The 26608-nt window shown below is 39.3% G+C and overlaps 1 protein-coding gene across 9 annotated transcripts in view; it reads right to left on the bottom strand.

Moving 5' to 3' along the window:
- Positions 1–26608, bottom strand: part of RBMS3 (RNA binding motif single stranded interacting protein 3) — a 694738-nt gene that overhangs the window by 37228 nt on the left and 630902 nt on the right. The gene's annotated exons all lie outside the window — the stretch shown is intronic.

The raw sequence follows: 26608 nt of genomic DNA, 5'->3' as shown, positions 1-26608 counted from the left end.
TTTTAAAATGTTCTAAGCTCTGTGGACATACCTTTCATTAAAAAAAAAAAAAAAAAAAAAAAGTATATTTATTTCTGTGTATTTCCCAGTTTATCACTTGCAAAGAAGGATGCCTGCTTTTACCAACTACGAGCAGTGTACTCTTCCTGTATGGCAACAAACTGAAACCACAGGAAGAAAACTAAATACAGCCTGTTTATTATATTAAGTGAACTATCCTGAAGTACTTGCCAATGCCAAAAGACATCATTTGTAATAAAGTTTATATTGATGCGGTGACACATGCCACGTTCTGAGCCTTGAAGGCTGGGAAAGGGACATCAGATATAAAAAGTGTATTAGGGGCTTTAGCCAGAGAGAGTTCACTAACTGAGTGATGCTCTTGGGGGCCGGTGGGAGGAAGGATTAGTTAGTCCCAGCTTTCTAGAATAATGAACTGTATTAAAGGCTTCTGTTTCACTCCAGTGTTCTCAAACTGATATTGGATTTAAGGCACAAATACCAGCTGAATAAATAGTTTTTGAAGCTTACAGTAAGCATCAGCTTATTTTAAAATTTACTTTATTTAGGAAGTTCTAACAAGTTAAATATACTCAAAAATTCTACCTTGTAAATACTGGACAATGTGAAGTCAAAAAACATTACAGCAGCAAACTTACTTTTCAAATTATTTCAAAGACACACTGTGCAGTCATATAACCATTGGGTCATTCCATTTGAAAAAGTTATTACCATACTACCAAGTGAATGTCTTTATGTTATCAAGAACATGTTGTTTCTTGGGGTTTTATTAAACTGACTGAAAGGATGACTTTCCTCAAACTTATCAGATCAGACTTGTCTATCAAGAATTAATATGAAAAAATCCAACGTGCATACTTTTTTTTTTCTTTTTTTTTTTTTTTTTTTTCAGATAGATGTACTCTCTCTGCATGCAGAATAAATGACAGCCATATTTCTATTGGTTTACTTCTCAGTCTAGACTGGGCTGCTCTTACAGGCAGCAGAAAACATATAGTCAGTCCCCTTGTTATTGCAGCGAGCCATGAAGTCCTCCGAACTGGCTGTTAAATGACCAGCCTTTCATGACTACAGTAGGGACACCAAAGGTAGCTGTGAAATCCTCTGCCCTTTATCGTCACCTTTGCTGTATATACTTGTTGATATGCCATAAATACCTATTCTATTTAAAAATCAAAGAAAACTTATTTTTATACTTTTTCCTCTTTCTCAATGAAAAGTTACCAATTGCTTTGGCATTTACTGGATGATCAGAGATTAAATTATTATCTGAGTATAATGAGGAAGATCGGCCAACAATCTATATTCTGCAAAGCTTAGGATTTGGTTTCATTGCACTGCATTGTTGAATTTAAAGGCTTGCTAAAATGGGGAAACGAACAAGGAAGCACAAATACTGCACTGAATTCAAAGCAGCTTTAACTTTGGAATGGGAAAATGCTCCTATAGACCTTCACCAACTCTGAGTACTGTTTCTGTGACAAATAATAAACTACAACCTTGTAATATTTCTAATTTCAGGCTTAAATTCAAATTCTTATCTGACATCACCTTCATATTTTAGTCAAATTTCTTTGCGAAAATGGACAAATTTGCTTCTCCGTGCTTACTTTTTTTTCTTCTCTGTATGTTTGAGAACTTCTTTCTTCAGCTGGAATTACATGTCATAAGTAAAAGAGAATTACTTCCAAGAAGTAACTTGTCCTAAAGGATTAAGTATCGTAAGTTCTGTAAATAAAGAACAAAGATGACCCTTTCATATGCTTCATCTTTCCTACAACAATAGTCAATGTTCTCAAGTGTTTTTCCCCACTGATTTTCTTGCTTGTAGCTATCTGTTCTGTCTCTTACTTTGAAACACAGATTTTGGTAATATACAGATACTAGCATGCCCACATCTCTCAGTGTCTAAAGTGACTTTCACGTGGTGACTTAAATCTTTCTACCCAAAATAAGATCTCAAGAGAAAGTCCGTTGAAGAAAAGTACAGTATTTATGAAGGGAAAATATAATTGAATGACTGCAGGGTCTCTGATGCACAATTTGATAGCCCTGTGCTATACCTTTGCTCTTATCATCTACGCACACAGGCTAGACCACAAGCTCAAGTGTTCCCTTTATACTGTGAGGGAAACAGCAGTTTTAACACCCTTCTCCAATTTGCCACAGGAATAAAATAAAGTTACTGATACTACTTGCCTGAAAAAAAAAAAAAAAGCCCTCCCCATAACATGAAGGGGCCTGTTGCAGGTAGGACATGACCTGCTGCATTGGGCATCCAATCTTGCTGCATCCAGCAAGAGCTGGAACAGGCAGAAAGGCTACAGACAGCTCTCGGACACTCTTCTGATCCACTCTAATGGGGAACACATTTCTTTTGCTTTCTTCCTATCCTTTGGTTTATAAGTGCAGGTAGCTGTATGCTGGTTTTGTATAACACTGCAATAGTGCTTTTGCTCTTTCAAGAACAGTTATTGTTAACAAAAATATCCTCACAACGCTCATGTGAGGCTTAGCATCCCCTGCCGACAGAGGAAACACAGAGGCTGTGATTTACCCTAACCACTGGAGCATGCAGAACAAATCTTCTCTCCTTCCCACTGTCAGATTTCACACACACAAAAGTATCATTTTATTCCATGTCAAAATAAGTACAGATTTCAAAACCTCAGTGCTATTAACAAAAACAAGTCTTTATTTCCTGCACAGAACTCCTGATCTATACCTAATTAACGTGTGACACATGCCAAAGCATTGTGCTTGGCAATTCCATCCTGTTTATGCTTTTAAGCATATTTTCTGATGTGGACTAATTCCTTCAACCACTGTTTTCCAGGAGCTGACATGCCATCCTAAGAAGTGGGAATCAGGAGTCACTTTGCTGTAGACTAGCTTTTCTCTGGATTAGAATGGAGTTTCACCTATTAAAGTGAAATCCCAATAAATTTCCTCTGAGCTGTTCTGCTATGTTCTAACCCTTCAAGCCTATAACCATGTGAGAAAATTGACTAGATGGCACATCTTTTTCTAACAAGGTGCAAAATGGAAATTATTAAACAGCACAATTAAAGCACAAGTCAGCATTGGTGTTTAGCCTAAATTTTCAATTTCTTGTCTTAATGGGTTAAAAAAAAAATCTTTCAAAAAGAATGCTATATTTGCATTTTCAATAATCTAATACTTTATCTACATACACATCTGTGTATGTATATACACCATATAATTTTGTATAGGAAAAAAAATGGTATCGCCGTTTGTATTACACTCACTGAGGCTATTGGGTTAGTTATTTGACACTGGTTTTTGAATCACAAAATCATATAACCACTTAGTTTGGAAAGACCTATAAGATCATCTAGTCCAACCTTTAACCTAGCACTGCAAAGCACCATTAAACCACATCACTAAGCTCTATATCTAGATGTTTTTTGAAGACCTCCAGGGATGGTGACTCAACCACTTCCCTAGGCAGCCTGTTCCAATACTTTACAACCCTTTCAGTGAAGAAATTTTTCCTAACATCCGACCTAAACCTTTTGTGGCGCAACTTAATGCCATTTCCTCTTGTCTTATCACTTGGTGTTTGGGAGAAGAGAATGATCCTCACCTCACTATAGCCTCTTTTAAGGTAACTGTAGAGCATGATAAGGTCTCTAAGCCTCCTTTTCTCCAGGCTACATCCACAGCCTCACTCTCATCCACCAAGTAGATCACCTTGTTGTAGAAGACCAGGTGCATCAAGTAGGACCCGCCTTTCATAAACCCATGCTGACTAGGCCTGATCACCTGATTGCCCTTCAGGTGCTCCATGTTGGCACTCAAGATAGTCTGTTCCATGAGTTACCCTGGCACTGAAGTCAGACTGAAAGGCATGTAGTTTCCCAGATTCTTCTTGCAGCCTTTCTTGTAGATGGGCATCACATTTTGCTAGCTTTCACTTCACAGGGACCTCCCCTGCTAGCCAGGACTGCTGATAAATGATGCAAAGCAGCTCGGTGAGCACTTCCACCAGCTCGCTCAGTACACCCAGGTGAATCCCATCTGGCCCCTTAGACTTGCATATCTCTAAGTGGAGTTGCAGACCACTAACTATTTCCTTGTGGATTATGAGGGCTTTATTCTGCTTCCTGTCCCTATCTGCCAGCTCAGGAGGATGAGTACTCAGAGAACAACTGTTTTTGCTGCTAAAAATTGAGACAAAGAAAGCATTAAGTACCCTAGCCTTTTCCTCATCTCTTTTCACTATGTTGCCCCTCACATCCAACAAAAAAAAGGAGATTCTCCTTAGTCCTCCTTTTCTTGTTTATGTATTTATAAAAACATTTTTATTGTCTTTAACAGCACAAGTCAGATTGAGCTCAATTTAGGCCTTGGCTCTTCTAATTTTGTTCCTGAACAGCCTCACATCTTTGCAGTCCTCCTGAGTTGCCTGCCCCTTCTTACAAAGGTCACAAACCATCTTTTTCTTCCTGAGCTACAGCCACAGCTCTCTGTTCTGCCAGACCAGTCTTCTTCTGCGCTGGCTCGTCTTTCAGCGTGCAGGGATGGCCTGCTCCTGCACCTTTAATATTTCCTTCTTGAAGAATACCCAGCCTTCCTGGACTTCTCTGCCCTTTAGGACTGCCTCCCATCGGACTCCACCAAGTAGTCCCCTTAACAGGCCAAAGTCTGCCCCCTGGAATTCGTGGGTAGCAGTTCTGCTAACCACTTTTCCAATTTCTTTTCCAAGAATTGCAAACTCTGTTAATTCATGATTGCTATGTTCAAGATGGCCTCCAACTTTCACCTCACCCGCAAGTCCTCTATTAACAAGTAAAAGATCTGTCAGGGCACCGTCCCCAGTTGGCTCACTCACAAGCTGTGTCAGGAAGTTATCTTCCACACACTCTAGAAACCTCCTAGACTAGTTCCTCTCTGCTGTGTTGAATTTCCTGCAGACATGAAACTTACAGTCCAGGATTTATGATGACACTAGAAACTAAACCCAATAGTGATTGTTTAAATTTCCTATTTCTGAGCAACATTCAATAAATATTGAATAAGACCTTCTGCTACTGGCTAAGAACATTTACTTACTTTATTTTACTCAAGGAAATATGCTTGAAATACATGAAGAAATGCCTAAAAGAAAGACTTGCCTTCGGAGCTTGAGTTTGGATGCAGAGAGGCAGAGTTTGCTGGTGATATGAGAGCATGTTTAATGTGGTAGGACCTTGGCCTTCCCTGGAATTGAAGTGTTCCAGGCAAGGTGAGGCAGCCCTGCCTGTCTGTGCGTCTCTGCGAAGTCATGACAACAGACATTTGATCAGACCAAATGTCTGAGGCACTGTGCCGTTGATCTCTGCTTTTTTGGCGAGATTTAGTACATAGGTCATTTGCCAGGCACCAAGAATGGCTAACTGGGTTTGGAGAGGAAATGTCTGTAACATTTTTTCTACGTTCACTTCTAGCCTCAATACTGCAGCGGCCAGTGACAGGAGATCATCTGCGATATCTAGCAGATGTGCTGTGTTTCATTTCCTGCCTGAAACCAGGAGGGATTTGTTCTGTGTGAGCTGCAATCTACCGGCTGTGCTGGAAGAAAAGATTCACTCATTAGAAGGACAAACACTGACACTGGGAGACATCAGAAATGCTAAGGAACTGGCTAACAAGAGAAGGGAAAGAAAAAAAAAAAAAAAAAAAAAAAAGGAGAGAAGACTAAGTAGTTAATATAGCCCTATGTATCAACCAGAGGTAAGATGACAAAATGACATCCTACACAACTGGAGCCAGAAGAAAATGGTACAGCTGTGCAGGGTATTAACTCGATAACACTAGAAGGACCTGATTAGAATCACAGTCTCAGATGGAAATGTCTGAAATATAACCAGCTTTCCAAAGAGTAAGGCACTAGTACTTGATGAAGCCCCAAGGAGATGTGCCAACGTGGCAGACAATAGAGTTCTCCTCTGTGAGATCCCTAATCCCTGAGAGGACAACAGGAAGAATGGTCAAGGGGTATGTGGATATCAGGGTGTTTCCCTGGACAGGCTCTTTACGATAGATGGTCAATACAAATGAGAATGAGCTCATGGTTCTCACACAGTTGCTCACAGACTGCATCATGCCCCTTGTGATGTTGAGCCAAATGTAATTCTTAAGCAGTTGAGAGTTAAATCCCAGGCCAGGCTCAAATCCGAGTTGTACCCTTAAAGCCATGCTGATGTAGATTCTGCCAGGTTATCCAGCTATCCAGCTACAGGAGAGGACAGAGCCACCTGGATCTGCTGAGGCTGATACTGCTGCTCTGGAGTTCAGCTACAAATTCAACCTCCATCCTTCATGACAGCATGATGTGGAGCACTGTCATCTCTTGCCTATAAATTATGTCTGAACTCCTTTTTATGCAGCTCCTACACAAAGGAATAATAAAGGTATGGAGGCTGAGAAAATCATGTTCTTTCCCTCTCCATCTGAGTTCCCCAATTTTAATGATTTTAAGTTCTGGAAGGCTGATGAGGGGCAGAAATATCCACATCATCTTACCATGAACCCTTCCTATCCTACCCGTTAGGAAAGACAGAAAGTAGAGAATGATGGAAATGAAACCATGAGTGAGTCATGTATTTTTCTGAAGACTTGCTTCCAATCAATAATAGTTTTCAGACAGAAGTTGATAGGTGGAAATTCTGTACTAAGTTACAGTTCATATTATATATCAATTCAGTTCCAGAACACAGTGGTTCATTCTGATCTGGAAATCCAGAAAAGCCTCCTCATTAGAGAGGACAAATACAGAAATCAGTATCTCTGTCATGTTCTGTTAGATTCATAATCTGTTATGTTAGATTTAAACACAGCCCTCTCTGACACAATAACCAAAACTATCCCAGCCCTGTCTCTACTCTCATTAAAAAGAACAAGTTTTCAGAGCTTAAACACCCTGCCCCAGGTCCCAAATTGTGTTTAATTTTCTGGACTCTTCACCACAAAAGTAACCCCTCAGGGAAGGGCATGGTGAAATGCACTCCATTCAGTATTGGGATTTGCCCTGTGACTGATTAAGCCTGTCTACCCAGCAGAGCCAGCTTGGTGACAGACCTCGAAAACAAGACTGAGCTACGAATCTTCAATAGTGAAGACTGTGAATTCCTATGCTTCCCTTGTGCCTTTACAAATTTTAACCATGTTTTACCTGCTGTTAGCACTCATTTTACAAGCCAATTGCTACCAACATGTGGCTTTTGCTGCACCTGGACAACTCCACCATCTTCAGATGATACCCTCAGTGACATCTGTGCAGCTTCCCATCGTTTTGAACGACCAATAATACATGCACAATCTGGGCAAACTGGGGCTTCAAAAATGTCCTTACCTAAAAATTTTACAACAATCACAGAATGGCTGAGGTTGGAAGGGACCTCTGAAGATCATCTAGTCCAATGTCCCTGCCAAGCAGGATCACCTAGAGCACGCTGTGCAGGATGACATCCAGGTGGGTTTCGAATATCTCCAGAGAAGGAGACTCCACAACCTCTCCGGGCAACCTGTTCCAGTGCTCTGTCACCCTCACAATAAAGAAATGCCCTCTCTTATCCAGCTGGAACTTCGTATGCTTTTGTCTCTAATGCATGAGAGCAAAAGAAGACAGTAAAGCTGGTGGCAGGCAGCACAGGGAGCAAGCAATTCAAAAGTAACCACAGTTAAATCAGCGAGGTAAAACTGATGTAAATGGAATCAAACCCAAGCCATCACTTTTGTATCAGCAGTCAAAAAATGGAGGGTGAATACATTTTCTAAGTAAAAATGGGATATTTTAGTCCTCATTTGCTTTAAGGTACTTCCAGTGAAATCAGCTTGTGTGTAAGCCTTCCTTCTACCAAGGACCTCTACGTGCTTTACAAACAGGGTGATATACATAGATCTCAGGAGCTGGCCTATTATGGGATGGGTATGGATCAACATTTGAATTTTCCCAAGTCCATGAGTGTTCAGACTAGGGGTGCAACCTGGGTCATTGCAATTTCTGGCCCTAAGGAAACAGGTGGTTTTGATCACGTACTCCAGTTCAAATTAATTAATAAAAGGAATCATTTAATCTCTCAATTTATACTGTGAAGAGTTGAAATAATTAATAGAAATGGTTAGCCTAAGTCGACTTTGCTCCACACTTCATTTATTTTCTTTCCAAGGAGGATGAAAATACTGAGGAAACGCACTTAGATCTGACCCTTGTGAATAAAACTTCATTGTGCAAAGTGGTCCAGTCAAGTTAAAAAATAGACATGAAAAGTTCAAAAATGATAGATTTTGGATATTACTAAGCTAAACTGAATAAAAAGTAAATAACTGACCCTACAAGGATTACTTATTTTCTTTTTAATACATCTGTACTGATTAAGAATGACTAAATTGAAATATTTCCCCTTTTTTTGTCCAGATAAAGTCACTCTTGGGCTGAGATCTTCCTTATAAAGTTTCTGCCTGGAGCACATTTTTACAGCTGAGTTATTATCCTTAAAATATGAGTTCATACTGGAAATGCTGGCAGCCCTCTTAACTATTGTATAGCAGCGAGCACAGCTGTAACATGTTAAATATGTTGAAAGTACATGGGGGGAACAGAGTGGCTCAGAGGGCTGGTAATAGAATAAGGAGTCCCAATGCTGGGTCACCGGGTTCGGTTGTTGCTGAAGTTTGCTGGGACTGAAAGTCATTATCAAGCTACAGCTGTTCAGTTCTGTCCAGGCATCAGCTACCCAGAAAGACACACTCTCCATCACAAAGAGACATCACTGCGACTGGTGGTGTCCAACAGCCTCCCCTAGGGCAGGAGTCAGCTCCATGTAGGAGAGCACTGATGATACGAAGGGGAGAGGCTTGCATGGTCACTGCCAGATCGATGGAGAATGTTTACCTGTCACTGCTGTGTCTTTTCAGGATGTTCTTCTTTATCAAAAACTTGTTAATTACCAATGACTGGTCCCAAAACAGCCCGTTTTCTACATTACGGAATGGAGCACATCCATCCCATCACACTGCCAGTTTCAGAGGAATTCTGGTGATACTGGTTAAATGAAGACAGAAAGCAGATGACAAGGTACTTTGTCAGCTTCCCAGTTATTGGAATGCCTAGAATGACCAAATACTTTATTATTACGTCTCTCTACACTGACAGCTGGTAATCTCTCGCAATTTGCCTCACATTACAATCCATTTCAACCTACCTCAAAACAGTCACCAATTTTTGCATAAGCAGATAAATACAGAAAGATCTGCATATTTCAGATTCAGGCTACCTCCTCAAAAGCAGCCTTTTGTTCATCAATGAAAGGACCCACCAAAGCAACGTGGACAAATGAAGTCTGGTTTGGCTGCTTCATTTTTCTAATGTGAATGGATTTATTGGAATAAATTAGGCAAGTCTCTTTGGCACCCGTTATTTATATGTGCTGCAGTAATATCTTTAAAAAGTTTTCATTTGTTATAGGTTTTTGGAGCACCATTTCCTAAGAGCCACTATGTCCAAGCCCATGTGAACACACAGCAGCCTGACCCTGATGGTGATGTTCTCCACACACAGTCTGTCTTGGAGAATTTTAGGTTGAAGTCAGAAATGCTTCTCTGGGATTCTTTTCTGATTATCTTTCAGCTATCTGAATATTGCAGAGGTGCTCTGTTTTTTTATGTGAGAAAAATACCAAAGGGTCTGTTTTATTTTCTCTAACATCTAGAAATCAAACTACCATTGTGGTCAAAAGGATGACACAATGACAAAAAATTCATAGTTCCTAAGGACTATCAAAAAAGAGCAGGTCAAGAATTGTCAAGGTCTTTTTCTGAACTCTGCTCTTGCCCAACAGAAGTCAATTCTTCAGGCTAGCAGGCAGCTGACTAGAAACTGTCTACTACAAAATACTGTTGTCAAAATGTCTTGGGCAATACAGAGAACCTTGCACTGCTGCCAGAGAATAAAAAGCTGGCTGCCACTACTGTGGTGAACGTACTAGAATGAGTCTTTGACCCAAATTGAATGATCAGCCTTTTGGGTGGCACAGATTGGGCAGCTGAGTCAGACGTGAGTTCAGGGAGAAGTTTTTTACACAAAGATAAAAAAGGGCTTTGGAGGAATAATCTGTACTATAAAGCTAGAGAAGAAAAAAAATAATAAAATAAAAGCCAGCCGGACAGTACATGAATATTGCTGAGATGACCTGTAAGTTATTTAGAAAAGACACTTTGAGGGAGAATAAAATATCCTGTGAATTCAGGTCACACGTGGCATATAATTGTGACCAAAAGAATGAAAAAAAAAAAAAAGAAGACCTGTCAAAATGCAGTGTTTCCACCACATTTCAAATGACATGTCATTTCAGAATTTATCTAAATTCGAAGGAAAAAAAAGCCTAAAATTAGTTCAACAGCCCAGAAATGAAAATAAAGATTATAGCTATTTTGTCTTTGTTCTTCTTCTCACCCTCTCCCCATTCCCTCAGTTTTCTCCTGGAGTTGAGTCAAAACAACATTTTCACAACTTTTTCCATGTCACTACCCTCTCCCTCTGCACATTTTCACTTCAGGACAAGTTTTAACATTATTATTTGATTCTATCCACAAAGCCAAATTTCATTATTCACAGAGTACTATATATGTAATAGTCTTGTCAGTCCTAGCCAGAGGCAAAGGGTAGCCTCAGAGGAAAAGGAAACAAGAAACATCTAAAGGAAGATAAATAGGAGTGAGATGATAGGCAAATGGGTAATACTCCCATCTTTTCCTGAGAGTTGTGTGGATAGAAAAAAAGAGGGCTCTAATTAATTCCAGAGTGATGGGGACTCAAGGGCTGGACTCTGTGCGCTGCATGGTTGTGAATCTTCATTCCATTTGAACCCCCTTCCTCCAAAAACCAAACAAACCCTTGTACTGTCTTTGACATCAAAAGACACAACATAACTAACAGCAGATGTTCCGATAAACTCCAGTAGAGACCAGCATCTTGGCAGCCATATTTCTGTTCTGTAGTGGCTTTTCCAGGCACACAGAAAATCCATTTGTGGGCCTAAAAAGTACACAAAATGGTTCTCTTGTAGTATTTATTGTGGTATTTTCTTGTTCTGTTTCTACTATCTAGGAACTGCTGTATCATGAAAGACCCTGTTCAGTAGTTTTTCAGCCCTGTGTCACTATAAGGGATTATAAATCCAGAGTAGTGCATGAATGTGAATGCTTGAAATTGGAGTTAAATGAAGACAAATTTTTAGCAGGAGCCATTTACAATGTCAAGGGTTAAAACCTCCATAAACCAAGAATCACAACAACATACAGATTTTAGCTTAGCGAATTTGAAAAATTTGGCTTAAAATTCTGGGCCCATTGAAATCAATTAGAGCTTTGTCACTGACTTGAATGCTACCAGGATTCCCCACTCTTTTAATCCTCAAAGATGAAGCCGAATGGTACGTTACTATGCAGATATCCAATAGATTTTTATACTACAGACACACTGTCATTAATTAATTATCCAGGCAGAGATTATTTTGCTCTCAGTTTCAGGTTTAGACCTCAATTCAGTGATATTTTTTTCAACAACTCAGATTTAAATTTGGGGTGGTTTTTATTTTCTGCAGTGCTTGCCATACAGGCAACCTATGGCTGCCTGAAGACTTGTTTAACCAAGAAAGACAATCTTATTTTATGGCAAGACAGTCATCTTGTCTAGAAGCTGAAGTAATTAATAAAGATAAAGCCAACCAACCTGGGAACAGGAAGGCAGCAAGTCTAATAACAACTTCCACTATGAAACCGTCTAATAAATACTTGTTATGCAACTTGAGAACAATCCTTAGGCTGAAATGTTGCCATAAATTATTCATATGAAAGTTTTGGACAGTAAACAAATTTATGAAGATAATGATCTCTTTGCAATTCATGAACAAAAAAGGGGGGAGGGGTCAATCCCCAGCATAAATTGCAAAGTGTAAATCCACCAGCTGTAGGCATAAAGTACCGATGCAGAGATTCACTGCAGAAATTGTAAAATAATCCTTGTGCATTTTCTCCTTCCAGAAAGACAGCTTTGAAGAGCAACTGCAATCCAAATAATTTAGCATATTTGCTGTTCTTGACCAGAGCACTAATCACAAGTTGGGAATCAGAGCCTTTGGACTATAATGGTTGAATCAAATCAGAACTGTGCACAGCATTAGCCCCGGTCTGCATAAAACTAACAGCAAGCAAGCGTGAAACCTTTGTTGATACAGACTGCAAGGGGGTTGTTGCAAGTTTGGGAAACATTGATGTACGTTTTTGTTTGATGTACCAAACTGCTTTTCCTCAATTGAGGATCCATACTGAGTGACTAGGTGGTTTAAAAAGCTGAATGAATTTCACAATGGCAAAGTTTACTTCCAGTACATTTATTTAATGGCTCAGGCAACTGATGAAAGGGAAATAAAAATCTGATGAGGAGAAAAAAAATTAGACTAGAATCTAGACTCCCCCAGGACAATTTCTTGTGCTTTGTATCCTCTGTACTGACAGACAACATATTTGCTTTCTAGCTAATTACCAACAAGACTAAAATTTTACATCTTTGATGTGTATGAGATCAAAGAATATTAGGAAATAAAAGTAACATTAACATAATTGTCTTGTACAGCTATAATAAACTATGACGATGTACACAATCAGACACCCTGCTCATCAGGAAAGCATAAACTAGAATCAATTGAACTGAACAAAAATCTCAACTTTGCTTCCTCAGCAGCTTCCCACCTCTCCTGACACCCACCACTTGATCGCAGATGTACAGCCAGCGAAAGATGCATTCTCCCAACAGGCTCGTCTGACGCCCCAAGACCCTCAGGATCTCCTGTTTCATATGTTGAGCTTTACAAAAATGTGCTGCCTCGTGCAGACACAGAAGGCCAGCAGCTGGGAGAGAACTAAAGGACTTCCAGGTCCAAAATCACATATCTCTACTACTCGATCTAAAGGACTAATTTCTATTTGTTTCTTTTACTACTATTGCCCACCTTATATGCATACAGACTGAGCGCAAACGCTCTTTGGGATCACAGTTTGGCAGTGCAGGCTTTTCTTAATGTGCGTATAGGATATGGTCCCCATCCATCAACCCTGTGTCTTAGTTAGTATATTTGCTTTAGAAAAGGAGGAAGGGGTGTTTTGGTATATGCCTGCAACCAATTCATTCTTACCATGGCTAAAATACCATGTTAGCACTACTATATTTTCTTTAAACCATCCACAAGAACAACACTGACCTGTGAAAACCAATAAACAGCTGGTTTTGACTGATCTGTCTTCAATGTTTATACATACGTTGTGCTCGTTTAGTCCAAAAATACCTAGTATTCCTACTTTCTTATCAGCTCAGATGTGAGAAAAAATAAAAGGCAGCCAAAACTAACTGCCTCTTAAGAGTAAAATGAGGTGGGAATGTTTGGACTACTTCTGCTCATTAAGGTGACATGAAAGGTCCACAGCTAGGAGCTGTGAGCTACTCCTCGGAGCAAAAACATTTTGAAGGTTTTATTTGTCATCAGGTGGCAGTGACAATGAAAAACGTCTATTGCACTTTAAGACAGCTGGTAATAAAACAGTGTGGGGAACGACTGACAGAATAACAGTTATTGTACCAATGTAGCTTCTACGTTTTACAGCCACTCAGCTGGAATTATACCATTGTATTAAAAGTGGTTTAGGGTATAAAAAACATTTGGTACAGAAGGACTCTCCCCCTCCCTATTGCTGTATCAGGAATCAGACTAACAACATTTGGGAAAAGCACGTCTTTTGCTTTTTTGAATGTAGGTATTTTTACTGTGCAGTTTTGCTTTAGTTCACGCAAGGGCAAGCCTGAAAATGTTTCCTTGCTGACAACTGCCTCATTCAGCACCCTTGCAAGCAGCTCCCAACAAATCGCAGTCTTCAAAGGCACATTGTTTTTGTTTGTTCTCATTGTAACAGATGTTTTGTATCATGTACTTCAACGAACTAATTCATCTGCAGAGGACCGCCTACTCTGGCTGGTGTGCATCCAGCTGTGGAAATAGCTCAAGTGTCATCTGTGGCCACTTTCATTCCATTCTTCTGATCTCACAGGATCTCAGTGACCGCATCCAAGCCCATAAAAAATAAACAGACCTGAGAACATCCTTTTAAAAAATTTCCAGCGGAGGAGTAATGCTACTCCAGGCAGGAAGCCTTTCTGGAAAGAATGTAACTGATGCTGAAGGAAGATTCACTCAGCTCTGGAAGTCTCCTCCACAACATGCTGTTTTTATCATATGAACTACCCAGTCAATATTAAGAAGCACTGGAGCAATGTCATGTGTGATTTTGATGGTGCTGAGAGCTTCTGACTAACTCAGTGCCATATCAATTAGCCCGAGCACCAGGCAATCAATCACCACTTCCCTAAATGTACTGAGCTCCCATTAGAAGCTGCATATACTGTGAGGCCAGCTCATCTCAGCACACTAAGCACTTTTATATACTGTGGGTCTACCATAATATATTTCTGAAGTAGAAACAAAATCAATCTGAATTGCTCTGGAGTGGAAGCATATCCCATTAATAGCTGTGCACCAGGATTAAAATGTATTAATGGATAAAAAATAGTCTGTGTCCTAAGAAGTCAATTACTGCTTTCTTGAAAGTGACCAAATAAAATATCCAATACTAATAAAGAATAGACTTTCTGAAAATGCCTTTAAAGTCAGCTGGGATCACTTCATCACAAATCAAAACATGTCTGGGATGGTGCAACCATTCCCTGATTAACTTCCTTAGAAGAAGCAACAACAAGTTGTGCTCTCAATTTATTGAGAAGTCGACCACAGCTTCCCACAGGAAATAAGTAGTTCCTGATAAGATGATGATCGTACACTTCAATATCAGATCCACTGGGTTTGCTAATTACTTTCAAACCACTTAGTCAAGTCACCCATTAAGAGGAAATGATTCAATTGCAGACCCACTGAACTGAGAAACTAGGTGACCAAAACACCTTGTAGAGCTTGAATTATCCACCTGTATAAGAGGGCTCACAATATGTCAAACCAAGGAGTTAATTTCGCTTCTGAGAAGCAACTGTGGCTGCATTTAATTAGACAGCTTGGCAGGATTTTTAATACTGTATAACACCAATTATTGGAATATTTCAGAATCATTTCAAAAGACTTCGAAAACCTTCAAGAGAATTAGAGCTTTGTATCAATCATCAGAACTGATTCATCACTTTTAGGAAGTTGCACCCCAACTCTCTTAACTCTGCAGATGAGATTTTAAAACCTGCCGGTACCCATGCTACATTTTAGAGATGATGATTCATCTTTTCACTTCTGATCAGATATACCTGATTCAGATTTGCCATCCAGGTGTACCTATGGGGCAGCTGTTTCAAGGTCTAACCAAATCACAGCAAAAGGCTCAAAAAAAGCTCACTGCAACCCCTGATATTTACTGTAGTTCCTAAGTCAGAGGTTGGCAAATTGACTCACTCACAGGGAAGCTAAACAATTTCACATTAATGTGCAATTAATCTAATTCATCACTGCACTAATTAACCATTGATACCTCGAGTTAAAATGGGTGCCTGTCAGAAGACTCTTTTGGGACTTCTTAGTCTTTGTCTGCCACACATTCTAACCTTCTGACTGTTCTGTTGTTGCCTGGCTTGGGCTCCCACTTTGGAACATGTCATAATGATAGATACCATTCTTTGAAATAGAGAAAATACTTCTCAGAGGGAAACCACTATATTTGAGCAAAATTACTGTCCTTTAGAACATATAACATACAAAAGCAATGCCTGTGTGCCTGCGACATGCCTAGGACTTATACTGGATATTGGTATTATTAACTTCAAAGAGTTTCACCACTTCTATTTATCCACATGGATTTTACCAGCACAAAAGAGTTAACATAGCCTTTTCTTCCATGAAAAGAATTAATGTGGCATAATACCAGGTTACACGTAGTCCCAGCTTGGCCGAGAAATTGAAAAGAAAGAGCAAGGCACAATCTTATACCACTTGACACAACAGCACTCATGGCATTCTCCCACTTCCTCCTTTACTTCTCTGTTGAACAAAATGATGAAAGGAGGCTCAAAGAGAATGCGAGTACATTGGCATACCAGGGAGACAAGCCCATATCATCATCACAGAAATGGCAGCTGCAGAGACGCTTACTCCCTATTGCTTCTCCCAGCATGGTGCAAGTCTGGACGATGCTAACTACAGATCATGGCTAAGCACTGGAGCCCATTCCCTCAAAGCTATGACCTACACTGGCATTTAACTGGAAGAGAGATATGGGTAGCATGTAAAACACCAAGAAGAATGATAAACAATGACCACAATACATCTAGTCCTCATGATAGTAAATTCTCTCAGATTATGATACCTAAAACTCTCCAAGCTCTATTGTACAATCTTTACAACAAGCTCATTTGGCTTCTAGCAAAATCACCTCCAATATTCAGAATGAGTGTCATTTATATACATTATTTTCTTTATATTATCCTAGGGGAAACATCCATGGTTACTATTCACTGACGTACAAAGCCCAGAAGCTCAAAGATGTGCACACCATGCACAAAGTCCCAGCAAAAGGCTTCTTGGTTTAATATCTGAAACTGAATTTTGTCACCATCGGAAAAATGGTCTGGATTTACTAGCTTGGAAAGTGGAGGCAAAACAAAGAAAGGAATAAAACTAGTACAGAGGGCCTGAGAGCTATCCCTAGAGAACTGCACTTGCTTGTATCATGAACAGTGGTACAGATCAGAAGTAGGTTTGCTGTTGTGAGTCCAAATCTGGGCACGAAGCCCTAACTCCCATGTGGTAGCAGAAACAGCACCAAGGCTACCTTTACCTTTCCAGAACAATTTCTTTCCCCCTCATCTCCCTGCCCTAAGCACTGACTAAATTTGGCCCCATAGTCACCTTCCATTTAAATCAATGTCACCAAGGGGTTGAGCACCTGTGAAGATTTAGGCTGAAATGTTATCAAATCGGATATCAAGTGAAGGCTCAGGCATGTGAACTGGGTGCTACTGTCTGCAGAAGGCAGCATGAAAGCAGGAGGACTGCACAAGTTTTTCCCTTCAAATTCTTATTATTCCTGTGCTGTTTCCGAGGGGAAGATGTGGCCTGTCGCAGCTTTATCTATCATGCCAAGAGGCTTTGCAGGTTGAACTTGGAGTGGGAGTTAGCGAGGGAGCTAATACAGCTTTGCTACTTCCACAGACATGAATCAGGGAGAATTGGCACTGCGTCTACCTGTCTATCAGAAACACTCAAACTCCTCCTGACAAATGTCCACCCCCTCCTCTCCCTGAAGTGAGACCTGTGACAAGCACCAGGAAACCCTCATTGCCTCCAACACTTGATCCCCATTCAAAATGAGTACACCTTGAGCAATTCTCCCCTTTCCACAGGGAAAATTTCTTCCAGCAGGAAGAAATGTCAGTGACGCAGTGCATATAATCACGCTCATCCCAAAACACTGCTGGCATTCCCTGGCCACTGGAGCCAGGGCTAGCCAGGAGCAGTCCCAGCAGCATAGATGGACCAGCTTTACCACAGCAGGTTTCTCCCACTACCTGCCACTGGGAAATATGCCACGAGCCCCAACCCTGTCAGATGTGGGACATCTGTAAATGTGACGCCCACCCTCTTGGCTAGGGGCTGGCAATAGACTAGCAATTTCCAAAGCTGCAAGCAGGAGCCTTTTATTGATCGCACTAAAGAGGAAGGCTATCAAGCTGGGAGCTGACACAGACTCACATCCTGTGTGGATTGGGCAAAGAGGGGGTGCATAATGATTTACAGATTGTCGTACTGGAAAAGTACAAAGGCTGTTTGAAAGCAGCCTGCTTGTTGTGTGAATCATACGCAACCCTTTTGTCCCACCACTGAGATCAGTAGCAGGGTGTCAAACCTGTGACCCTCAGCTTTGAGCTGAAGAAATCATCCAAGTTATCCCGGACCAAGCCCTGGATGAAGACTCCACACGTGTTTTTTCTAAGTGTTACAGAGTTCTAGGAGGCAGAAGTAGACATCTGATATCAAGGGACACAATTTTCTTCCCAATTTGAGACGTGTGTGTGGTGCATAGAAAAAAAATACATCTTCCACACATTTGCCCACTCTGAAAAGCACAATAGTGAAGGGCCACACCTGGGATTTTGGAAGTTAGAGACAGGGTTTCTCCTGGACAACAAAGTGATGTTACAAAAACTCTCCGGTAACTTATTTAAAAGGCAGGGAGTGGGAAAGCTGTCAGCAGACATCCTTTAACTAGGTACATTCAAGGCTGTAGTGAGTAATAAAGAATAACAAATTGCATTTAAACCACAGTTAGAAGAAGTGAAATTTCAACCGGTGATTTCCACTTTTCTTTCAGCAATGGGTGATTTGATAAGAAAGCCTACCGTGCTGGAAGTGCATCTCTCCTTGGCAGGTAGTCCAAAAAATGATCATTCAGTGGTTTCACTAAATAACAGCTCAGCACTCTTTCAAAATTCCTCTGACTCTGTTGATATATCACTGTGTTGCACAACTCATTTCCATCAACCTACTATGAAGCAGTCAAGGAATGTTCTGTGTTTATACTATTGCATTTCACTGTTTGCTTTCTCAATCATGTAAGAAAAAGAGGTTGAAACCATACTCTCAACAATGTTGCAGACACCACTGATTCTTAACAAGAAGCTTTTTGACACACACTGTTGAATGCATGGACTTATAACAGTCTTATTCCTAATTTATACTGGTTTGAGAAGAAAACAAGGCCATGAGGTTACAACCTGAAAACTGTAACTCAATGATCAGTCTGCTTAACCTCTTTAGGAGCGAAATCAGTTTAGGAAAGATACACACGATTAGATCTAGATTTGTCTCTGTACTGAAAAGCTTAGGTCAATATTACATTCTTTATAAAGACATTTGATCTGAAAAGAAAGCATTACGGCTAATAGAATAAAAAATGAATGGCAAATACTGTTAGAGCATATTCAATAATGAGCTATTACTTACAATAGCTTGGAAGTTTCTAACTTCCAGGATGTCAAATCTTGGTGTACTTTTATACACTGATACATAAAAAATAAATAAATAATAATAAAATAATAAAAAAAAAGTTTGAACTTTCTCTGCAAAAGTAATTTAAAAATAATTATGTTATTAAGATGCCTCACCAGTTACAGTTGAGGAGGTGTTAATTAGTCAACCACTTACTCAGACACCTCAGTGAGTATATCAGGAATGAACATGGGAGAAAAAAAAATAAAAAAAAGAAAAAAAATAGGACAAAAAATGCTACATCTCACAGACCAGAAGTAAGAGTCACTAAAAATCTCCAGAGAGCTGGCAAATGATATTCAAACACCTAACAAAAGACTTCTCAAACAGATTCATGAAAAACAAGGACAGAGCCCAGAAACAGGCTCCCTATTCAGTGAGGATGCAGTACAGATTAAAGGTAATTCAGAAGCAGCTCCAACAGGACAAGGACTTTGCCTCCATTTCCTGCATGAGTCATCAGACAGCAGTGGCAAAAGCAGCTTTCTGGGAATGAAAGTTTGGGCAGAAGGTTGAATGCAGTCAAAGGAGATGAAAAACCCAAAGAAGTCAATGAACTCATGGTGTGGGTGCGAGAGAAACAAGGAACCAGGACTGGATTTTCTCTACTGGAGAGTAATGGCAGAATGGCACATGTAATCACCGGTCCAGAGGACAGGACTAAAGGGTATTAATGAAGATGGAACATAGATAAACCAAAGATAGAGCTAGCTAACCTCATTTTTTAAAATAAAATGACCTATTTTCTAGACAAAGGATATGTAGCAGATCTAAGCTCTCTGAAGGTCAATAAAATATTTCTGTTAGTGCTACACCAGCAATTACTAAACTTTGGGAATGATAAAGAATTAAGGTAAGGTCACTAAAATCTCCATAATATATATATTTTTTTCTCATCCAATATATAATGCCCTTGAATAATAAAACTTTGAGAAATGACGAGGTTGCAAGGCACTGTCAGCAAAGTGGCAGATTGAACTATCATACAGGAAGAACTGGATTAAACCGAGTAAGGTGCAATTTCATGAAGATAATTAGGCTAATAAATGCTTTCCTTTACAATACAGGAGCATTTGCTGGAAAACTACAAGAAGAAGAAAACCTGGGTATAGCAATGAATTACAGGATGTCTGCATTACCAGAGTCATGTGCACAAGGGAAAAAGATGTTATTTTATAATTTAGCAAAGTACTCCCAGCAAAGAGAAGAAAGTATGAATGCTGTTGTACAAAGAGTTGGAATACTATAAGCACTGGCCCAGAAAAATTAATTCAAAGTGGAACAGATCCAAAGGAGGGTCAATGTGACAGCCAGAAGTACAAAATTGCTAAGTTACTGCAAATGCACAGCGATGTTGGCATAATTAGCTCAGCAAATGAAGATGCAGGTAAGATTTTTGTCTATAAATTCATGTGGTGAAGAGAGAAGATTTATTGAAGGTAAGGGAGAATGTTTGATCAAGAACAGATGGATGTAAACCGAACAAAAGTACCTTCAAGTTGGAAATTGAAAATGCAATTCTAAGCCTCAGAGCAAAGGTGTTCTGAAACAAGCCTCCTGATAGGATTAGCAAGAGGCAAAAAATCAAACTAATTAATCAGGTTTGGGAAGGGATTATATAGCATGCTTCCTGGATAGAGCAGGAATCCTGACTCATAAACTAGTCACTAATTCCTTAAAGGACAATATTATAATTTTTTACACAACTCCTGTGCTAGAAAATCATGATGTAATTGAAAGTAATATATACATTAGCTAATTTCCCTTACTTATGTAAATTGGTCCTTGAATACTCTTGCATAACATAACGGTAATTTATGGTCTCACTTTTTCTAAGAATTAGGAGTGTGCCAGAGTCTCCTTCATCAACTTTTTGCTGCAGGCATGATTCTCTTCTCAGTCTCACTGTTTCACACCTATGTAACTCAATTTTCTTATGTGAAGTTAACTCTTGATTTGTACCAGGGAAAATTAGACCCGACATTTCTTTTTGTAGCTAGGACAGCGTTATTTTACTATTTAACACGACAACCCTAAATATTAATAATATAATTGTGAGGCTGTGTTTAGATGCTCTTGTTCCACCAGGCATTTCAGAAGCATTCAGTAAAAACTATTTAGTGGCATGACAGTTTTATAATCTAAACAGATGGGATTAAAAAAAAAAAAAAAAAGAAAAAAGAAAAAAGACAAATGAGAAACTGAGACTGAGAAAAAAGATGTTTTCTCCAAGGTCATGCACCAGATCAGTGGCAGAAATAAAAGTATTTATTACTAAGTGCTCTAACTCTATGTATATCCTCTGAAACCAGTGCAAAGAAAAGCTGGCTCAGGTCAAAAAGGAGCTCTGGAAAGAATGATTATTGCTATAAATAATATACACATAATATATTGCTATACATAATAGATTATTTATATAATATAATATTTTATATTATTCATATTTATCATAAATATATAAAATATATAATAAATATGTAAATATATAATAATTTATATAATACATAAATATATATAATTGATTTTATATTTGATTTTATAATATATTGCTATAAATAATATACACATATAAATGAATAAATATTCATGATTTCTATTTGGATTTTGCTTCCAATGATAGTGGAATCCTCTGGGACAAAAACCTGTATGAATAGCATACTTAAAATAATTGCAATAATTTGCAGTTTACACCTTGATTCTTCATTACGCCTTCCCCTCCAGTTGTGTCTAAAAAGACATTTTGTTGTAAGCCTACAAATTGACTTGATCCTTCAGTAGCAGGAATTCACATATACAATAGTGAGAGGTTGTGCCTGTCCTTACAGTTCTTTGGAGAAGGGATGCCCTCTTCTCCAAAGCTGCCCAGTGCCTCATCTGTACTGGCAATGCAGATTTTCTGCAGTGCAGCGATGGGATTTAGGAAGCCCAAAGGAGATCCAGGTCCCTTTCTGCTGGAGAACTGTTCTGCAGCAATATCCTCTATCCTATATTATCCACACTATGGAAACAAGAACCGTGTCTCCATCATGGGAACAAGACCCACCACCGCGTGCAGCAGGCACCAACAGTAGATTACTCCCAGCCTTGTCACCAAGTAGTGTGAAACCTCTGCGCTGCCAGAGCACAGAGCTTTTTCAAAGCTTTTCGCTGCCTGTGGCAGATGAAATGCTGCCTTTCCTTTCTACCCTCACAGAACATGCATATTCGGCAATTGCAGTACACAACCATCTGTGTTGCAAGTGGGCTTGTGTCCTGCTTACGACGTGAATATCAGACAAACCTACATTTGCTTAAACAGGAGTAGCAAAGCTGTCACTGCAGAAGCTGAAATATTACCATCAGCTTCCATACAATGGACATTACTGAAAAAAAATAAGAGATGGTCCATGATGGAGGATAAATTTGACAGGACTGTAATATACATGTATCACATGCCTCTCTAGTTCACAGCACACATGTATGAATAACCATAATGCAATACACATGGCAAAATATTTGATGGCGAGCTAAACTGAGAAATCATCTGACAAATTTATATCACATGCTTACCTAACTCACCACTCTGCTGAGCCCATTGCTTTCTGCACACTCATTAATCTAACTCTTGGACTATAATTAATACCATGTGCTTACGCAGTCCATCACTCTTTACTGATTTACAAATGCTGCCTACTTATTAATCTACTACCTGGACAATAACTAACATGGTGAGTGCTCATCAAGTGAGGATTTTTTGCTCAAAATGGCAAACACTATATATGAACCCTTCAGTCTATGTTCAGGTTTTTGACTTCGTGTAAACTCAAAACCTTGTGTAAATGCAAATGTACATGCAACCAGAGACATACACAGTATATGTGTTATATGAAATAAACATATTATTAGTGATTTCCAGTCTTAGCAAATGCGCATGAAGTTGGAAAAGTTAAAATAGATGGCAGGTTTTGTACAAAATTAGAAATTGATTTTTTTTAAAAAATGCACTACATTCTTCCACAGAAGGTACTCTAATGTCTATTGATTAATATCTATCTTTTAAAAAATAGCCCCCTTTGATAAACCTTACTGCTTTTAAACAGTTGTCATGTTGAGATTTTTCTTGACAATGAGGGTTGACAGTTAAGGTTGCATCTTTTCTGTTAAAAAGAAATCAATATTCCGTAACCACTACATATCTCAACCAGAAATTCCCAACTTCAAACTCTCTGGAGTACCTTTCAGATTTAGTGTCAGCCTTCTTTTCCAAATATCTTTTCCATTTACATTTATAGATTCATATTAAATATAGATATACATGTTTTTTTCCAGTAATGTCTTTTAAAAAAATTTAGACTGATGGTTTATCCATTTAGTGTTCATATTATCCATAGAATACTTGAAGGAAGATAAATTTTTACTAGAACTCTTACGACTTTTTAAGGTAAAACAGCAATGTATGAGTTCCTAAAATGCAAGGGCTCGTCTACTGGAAACACTTGTGGTTCTCCTGTGCATGTTTCCTAAGTGAATCCATATGTGGTGTGTTTTTCTGCCATCATAAAACAACCCAATTTCACTAGGGGGCTCTAGCAGAGTGTCAAAAAGGGTTGGAAATCTAACTTGGATAAGGCTTTTTCTGCCATTCATATTAATTCATTTTAATTTCTACAACAGCAGAACAAATGACTACAGCAATACTTCAATGGGATTCCAGAAGAGCTGAATAACCAGACATACGAGCCCCTACACTTGACCACAGTGTGTGACTTGGGTGAATTGTTTGCACCTAGTTCCTTTTACAGAGCTGTGAGCTTGGGTTACAGGCACTGCTTTTCTGTCCTCTGCAGGTGGATGCCTGAGTACCTTCCTTAACACCACAGCACCTGGAGCTGAAGAGGGTCGGTAAGTGAGTGCTCAGCTGAGTTTGAAATTACCCATTTAGTAGCAGAGACAACTTCTATATAAGGCCAGTGCTGGGCGAGAGGCAGACAGAAATGACCTCATGTGAGCCTGCCTGTCCCAAAGGAACATTGCCAATTACTGTCTTGATTATCAGAGTTATAGAATTGGCAGTCCTTGATTTTCTGCCTCGGGAAACACTGGAATTAAAATTGTTCAGCAGAACTTTGGCAGTGGTATTTGGTTAGTTATTTCAACCTCTAAACTCTTTAGCCTTAAAAGTTCAACTAAGTTCACGTTCAAAGGATCTCTTAAAAATACACAGCTAAAAGTTAAAAGAATAGCTGGAGATTCCAATTTCCAAGGATTATTTCCTGTTTACTTTTCATACCATCTAGCTGAACTCTCACATTTCATCTTGGATGCAGGACTCAGCTGTCTGCAGAGGACATACTTTGTTCCCTTACGCTCGTACACCGAAATGCAAGATGGACTCCTGGCTCGGTTTGCTGAAAAGGTAGAGCAACAAACGCGAGGTAAAGAAAGCAGCCTTGGGAGAGGGACACCAAAGGGAGCACAAGGAACTTCTTTGTTCAAGAGCGTAGGAATCAAAACACTGAAACTGCTCTGGTATTTTGGGTACTATCCAAAACAACAGAGTCGCTAGTGAGAAAATGAAAACTGATATATTTCAGTTGGACAGTTTGTACTTTTTATGCTACATTCATGCACAACAATCAAAAGGCAAGATTCTGGAGTCGTTACTCAGCCTAGCTTCTCACTAAAGCAGGGGTTTTACGCTGCTTATGAAATAAGGAACTTTTTTGTTGGTGCTTTTAAAGACAGACAGACTACATTCAGCCATGGGCTAGAGGAAGGAAGACAGGAAAAAAAAATAATAAGGACGTTTGTTAAGCCATTGACCTTTTGAAAAGGGCCGTAAGGCCTTGAGAAATGTCCAGAAGAGAAGTTCTCCCAAATGCACTTTTATCAATAGTAGGTTTTTCCATATGCTGCCCTCCTTGCACCTTTCATGCACCCACTGGCATATTCTTTCTCCAGCTATTACGCAGAAACTGTTCAAGACTGACAAGAACATGTGGGGGCATAGTTTTACTGGAAAATAAAAGAGGATAAGTGTAAATCCAGTATGCAGTGTTAGGGAAGAAGAGCATTTCTGTTGATTCACTAAAAAAAAAAAAAGCCTCTAGAGAGCAAGAGTACACATGATTTGAAATAAAGATTTGAATCAAAAAAGTTTTACACAAATGTCACTGTTAATAAAAATGAAGATTATCTATACATGAATTGAGTTTAAACAACATGTTTCTCAAAGTTTTCGCTGAACCATAAGATGGCCTTCAGGGACTGTAGGAAGAACACATAAAATGGCAAATATTATAAATCCCCAGAATAACTCTTATCCCATTTATGTTTTGATTCTGTCATCGCTATCCATCTACCCTTATCCTAAGGCAGTAATGAAATACAAGACTTCTTTCAAGTAGGGATGAGTTCACACTGTACTTTGAAAGCCATAGTTAACTAAACGGAGCCCAGACTGTTATCAGTGGATTAAATGTTATGCCAGTATGAGTCCAACTCCACGTAGCCATATTTCTTCTCCAACTCGTCTTCTATTAAAGCTAGCAAGAGGGACTGTGGCACGTGGAAAAGCAACAAAACTGGCAAAAGTGAGTCATTCTTATTTGGACAGAGTGAAGTCAACATGGTTATAAAGAGGTTAAGGCTCCATTGACAAAAGATGCATTTCCAAAACTGAGTCACACAGGAGCCTAAAGGTAAATTTTTCATCATGTTCACGTGATTCTGGAATTCTCATTTCTAAAACCCTGAAGGTTGTGCAAGCACTAAGATGTGGGAGGTGTGACCCTTCTATTCCAGCATAATACTACTTATTCTGAAACAGCAATGCAACCTCAATGTATTTGTTACTAACTTTACATGGCTCTTAGTAAAAAGCTAGCAAAATTCATGGAAAAAAAAAAATCTTTTTAAATTGCAGCTGCTCTTTCACATTAAGCTAGTGTATCAAGGTTAAAAGTTACAGGGAAAATCATGAGTAAATTATCCTCTATTTTCAGAGTCCTTGACTGCCCCATCTGACCTGGGAAATTTTTTCCCAGTATTTCTGAACATTGTTTTCTCATGGAATGTCATTTTGGTTATTGTCTGTTTTTAAGAAGATCACAAAAGTAAGACAAATGAGGCTGGGGAAGGGAAAGCAATATCTGCACATACTTTCCAGGTAATATATATGTTATTGCTATCTATTAGGGCCAGAGGTTTATCTGGTCATAGCTGAAAAGCTACAGAAGAAATCAGAAATATAATCTTTTACCATAGTGTTGTTTTTTGGATTCACCAAGTAAATGAATACAGAATGCACACATCAGGAAGATGTGACTGAAATTGATATACGAAGGGAAATAAATGAGCAACATCTCTGGCAGGCCACCCAACTGTGGGGGGATATTTGTGAAGGAGGAGCAAGGTGTTTAAATGACAATGAACACAGAGGTGACAAACGAGCAGGGACAGGCAGCCAGAGAAGAGGCAGGCAGAGGCAGGGTTGTGATGCTGTGCAACACAGC

This window comes from Aythya fuligula, chromosome 2 (genome assembly GCF_009819795.1).
Source record: "Aythya fuligula isolate bAytFul2 chromosome 2, bAytFul2.pri, whole genome shotgun sequence".
Lineage (NCBI taxonomy): Eukaryota > Metazoa > Chordata > Aves > Anseriformes > Anatidae > Aythya > Aythya fuligula.
This window is presented reverse-complemented; position numbering and strand designations above follow the sequence as displayed.